Genomic DNA, 5062 nt, shown 5'->3' with positions numbered 1-5062 from the left:
GTATTGATGTTGTCGAACGACATATTGATATAGTGTAGGTGGAAGATAGAAAGTATTGGAACCAATTTAGATTTTATACAAAATAGAAACAAAACCTCCAAAATGGAGTCTAAGAGTTGCACAATAAATTAAAAAAATTGAAGAAAAGTAATAAAAAATTGAAGGATGACAAATATGGGGGAATAAATTATAATTTGCTGGAAAATAAGTTAAAAGAGGCCCAAGGGAAAGTCATGCAGCTAGTGGAGTACCATAATATATTGAAAAAGGATCTCAAGTATGGATTTTCTTGGTTTAAGAGAATGCAAGAAGAGATGAGTGGAAAGGAACACGTCTATGTTTTCCCAAGAGATCTCAATATTAAGTCAACAAAATAAAAAAATAGCAGTAAGGTTGCAAAATGGTTCAGAGAAAGCCCGAGCTTTGAAATTGGATGTTTGAAGGATATGCATTATTATCCCAAGATTTCAATAGAAAATGTTGGAATATGGGCCCACGATTAGATTTCCATTGCGAACATTCTTTGTTAGTTGAAGAAAGGAGAAACCTTCAAAGCAACAAGCTCATTGCGCTTGTATGCAACTTTGATTATTGAGTAGACAATACTAAAGTTGTAATCATGTCATACTGGTAATGGAGGGAGCTTGTAAATCTTGCAGAATCTCCTACTAGCTGGCTATTAATGGTCTCCCAGTTGTTTTTGGAAGGCATAGATTACTTCTTACATACGAGCAACACTTAGTGAAAATCAAGTATGCTATCAATTAGATGTTAAATAATCCATACTCATCAAGTGTTAGCTACGACATTCTAACTAGCAAGGAGAGATCATGACCCCTCCCAAAAATAAAGTGTAATCATATCTCATATTTTTAGTCTACATACATAACTTCGATACTTTCATAAATAGTAAAATATGTACTCCATGCAACAAGCCAAGGACCTCTCTTCTGAAAGAAATGATATATTATTTTGTATTTCATTTGTGAAACAATGGCACATAGATGTAGTTCCTTCAAATATCGATTCACATTTGAGGAAATAAAAATTCAAACGTGTTTTTGGTTTCTATATACCTCTCATTTGGTCAATTTGTAATTGCAATAGAAAAATGAAAGAGAAATGGTAATGTCAATTCTAGGGAAATAGCGAGTGGAAATATGAGGTGTTAGAGTGCACGGAGGTAGTAGTCTCACATGAAATTGGCCTTTTGTTAGCTGTCTATGACTTTTGAAAAATTTTCATAGAATAATGTCTATCCATAATCGCCCTTTTACAAGGACCCTTTCGATGTAGAGTCACCAGACCTCGATATGTAAATATGGGTGTGATGTCTAATGATGTGTCATTGGATCGAGCTTTGAGATCAACCTTCCATAAAATCATTGACCCAGTAATAGGTGAACAAGAGCTATTATAGAGATAAAATCTATAGATTGGCTTCCCAAAAGATGGATCACTAAATGTAGAACTATAGAGAGACTAGTGGCAACGTTGAAACCATCATTTTTTTTTATTGAGTGTCAAATCATAGATTTGGATCTACAAAAAACTTGTTGGAAAACAAAAATATCAGAACTCTAAGATTGTAGCATAAGAATGAAGACCCCAATGATAAAACTTAATGAGATAAGGAAATGCAAAGGTTGTGACCAAAATCCAGTAGAAAACACTACTATTAGAGGGAAATTTGGAATTATTAAGGAGATAATGTGTTGAGGAGATGCATACAAGGCTATAGAGTGTAGTCAAACTTTGAGAAAGAGAACAATTTGGAAAATTTGAGGATTTTTCCACTATAAATAGGGCTAAGCTTTTACAAACCCTAATTAAGGCATTGATGCCTAAATCTTGCAAATTGGGTATGGAAGTGACAACATCCTCCAATAGAGTACATTTATTGAGATACCCTACAAGCCCTTGATTTAAAATACATTCCTATCGTTGGTCAATGTTCCTTAATGATAAAGAAACTACATTTTTAATGGATTTGGAGGCCTACTGAAGATGTTGGCCCTACAATTGATCCACACATTTAGAGAGATTTAAGTGATTGACGTATTTGAAGTGAGAGACAAGATAAGGAAGGACTGCACTGGAGATGAGATTTGTGTGCTTTTTCCATGAGCATATCATTCGAGAATCTGCAAAACACGAATGCAAAGAGCTTGAGTGTTGAAGGGAGGTCATAAAGTCTCCTATGAACGTGCATTGAAGGTCCTTGGGCTTGTGATTGATCATCGCCATAATTTACATTTGTGTGAGTTTCCATGGATACGAGGATATACATCTTGGGTTTTAATATAAGAACCTGTAAATGATTATGTTGAAATAAGTCCCTTTATTAAACAAGAGCATCAAATTCATGAGATCTCATATGTTATAAGGTATACATCTTATAAGAAAACAAATGTGAATGTTTTATGAGAGACAATCAATGCTTAGAGAGAGAATAAGTGCTCCCTATATTTTATTATATTTTTGGAATTGATTGAATGGTAAATATGTTTTACATAAGGGAAGGATGCTCATGAAATTGATAAATTTATTTGATCATGAAATATATAATCATCAACATGGTTTTTCATGATTAAATTATTTTATCATGAGATATAATCATGAACATGGTGTGTGAATTCATTGAGATTGGTCGTGCATGAAAAGGGTATTGGTGCGAAACTGAATTTGGTGTCGTACTTATATAAGATTTTCTATATACATATATGTACATGGGAATTATAATTGAAAATTGTAGTTAACTAAATTTCTGTAATAGAAATATTGCATTGAAAAATTTGAAACATGCACTGAGGTCCCTGAGACTATTATCCAACAACATTTGAGATAATATGCTTTTATATTTTTATACGAACGAAAAATAGTATTGTCCTATGTTAAGGCTGGGTGACCATTAAAAAACTTATGGTAAAAGAGCAAATTTATATAGAATGAATGATCAATTAATTCTTATAAGCCCTACCCAACCTACTAATAATGAAGATGATTTTTTTGTTGTACAATCAATATTGTATTTTGATTTTGTTAAAATAAGAAGAATATTTATTTATTTTGGTATATTCTCCCTCTCATAATCTTATTTTATTAAATTAATAAATAATATATATTTATAAATTCTCAACATTAAAAAAAACTTAAATCCAACCATCTTTTCTTATAGACCAACATAAATTATAAGTTTTATATTAATGAAAATATTAAGTTTTATATTAATGATTCTAGAATATGAAAAAGCTCCAAGAAGAGAAGACGTCGTCCAAGCTGAGAGGCTGGTGGAAACGGACAGTTGCACTGAAAATTGAATTATCATGTTCGAGAACTGGTCCATCCCTTCTTAACACTGAATTAATTAAGCCGACGTTTGGTTGTGAGGTCTAATTTCCTTTTTAATAATATTAAATTGATATTTGATGGAGTGACGTCGTGATAAAAATAGAATAGGGTCACGTCGTTTGATTAATGTGCACCGAAAATAGTATAGTACATATTAAGAGAGGAGTCAGTTTCTCTTTGACCATGAGTTACTTTCGACCTATAGTCTAGCAATAGCATTTGCGCGTCTTGAGGATTTTTTACATAAATAAAGAAATAGATTTCTGAGGGGGATCTATTTGAACTTATATTTCTTGTTCTCGTAACAAAATTCGTTAATCAATGGAAACCTCGGCAGAGAAGCAGGAACAGATTGTTTCATTCATTGAAATAGTTGGGGAATCGACAGACAATGCGCGGCAGTTTTTGGAGGCAACCAACTGGAATCTAGACGAAGCGATACAGTTATTCTATGCTCAGTCTGATAATCACGAATTGCCATCGGCTTCTACTAGTTCTAATTTAAGTGACCATACAGACTATGTACGCCCACCACTACCAGTTAAGAGGGAAGCATTATACGATGATGAGTTTATACGAAGAAGAGATCAACAATCAGCAGAACCTAATTCCTCCTGGGCTTTCTGGGATAAAGGCAATGATAGATTGGAAACTCTGTATCGCCCACCATTGGAATTGATGTTCAAAGGGAGTTTTGAGCAGGCTAAGGTGGAAGCTGCAGGCCAAGGAAAATGGCTCATCGCAAATATACAATCCCCAAAAGAGTTCAGCTCTTATATGCTTAATAGAGACGCTTGGGCCAACGAGGGTGTGAGGGAGACTATAAGTGCATTTTTCATTTTCTGGCAAATTTATGAGGACAATGAAGAAGGGCGAAAGGTGTCCACCTATTATCATTTGAGTGAGATTCTGTCAACACTTGTTATTGATTCTATCACTGGACAAAAAATGAAAGCTTGGACAGGCACCGTCGATCCTCAGGAATTGTTACAGGATTTGATACCTTATACGGATAAGGGCCCCAAGGAATTCAGCCTTAGAAGGAGGAGGAGGGTCACATCAAATGTTAATAATAATATTGCACATGAACAGATAGTGACATCAAATGTTAATAGCAATGCACATGAACAAATAGTACAAGGGAAATACGATTTAGCTGACTTTGCTTTTTTGGCAATCAATGATGATAATCAACAAAAAGCAGTAGAGGCAATCAAGGAAGATAATCAAGAAAAAGCTGCAGTAAAACGAGAGTATCCAGCTCTCCCAGAGGAGCCACAAGGTGATAAAGGAGTGAACATCTGTCGGTTAGGTGTCCGTTTTCCTGATCCCATACAGTTACTTCGGTCTTTCTGTTCTTCTCATGTCAAAGAAGCCAGTGATGGGCGGCAATTTAGACTGGCACACGCAGTTCCTGGCGCATCATCTAAGACATTAGAATATGATACCAACTTGAGCTTCGGAGACTCTGGACTTTCCAATACACTCATTTCCATGATGTGGGAATGAAATTTGGAAATTGTAAGATATAGTAAATTCCCTCAAGCATTTTGTCGTTTTATTCTGCTTCTATATCATATGGTAAATGGTAACCTCGCAAGTTCCCACAGATATAACCTTTTCCATGTAAATCCTGTATACTTACCTGTAAACTTAGCTTACATGTGAAACCTTTTCCATGTAAATCCTGTATACTTACCTGTAAACTTAG

The 5062-nt window shown here is 34.6% G+C and overlaps 1 pseudogene; it reads left to right on the top strand.

Annotated features, from left to right (window-relative positions):
• The first annotated feature begins 3672 nt into the window (after positions 1-3672).
• LOC149231205 (plant UBX domain-containing protein 7 pseudogene) lies at positions 3673-4860 on the top strand (annotated as a pseudogene).
• The last annotated feature ends 202 nt before the right edge of the window (positions 4861-5062 follow it).

Source organism: Pinus tabuliformis, chromosome J (assembly GCF_031772625.1).
Source record: "Pinus tabuliformis cultivar Carrire ecotype Pingquan chromosome J, CPIR1, whole genome shotgun sequence".
Taxonomy (NCBI): domain Eukaryota; kingdom Viridiplantae; phylum Streptophyta; class Pinopsida; order Pinales; family Pinaceae; genus Pinus; species Pinus tabuliformis.
Note: the sequence above shows the minus strand (reverse complement) of the source record. Positions and strands in the feature narration are given on the sequence as shown.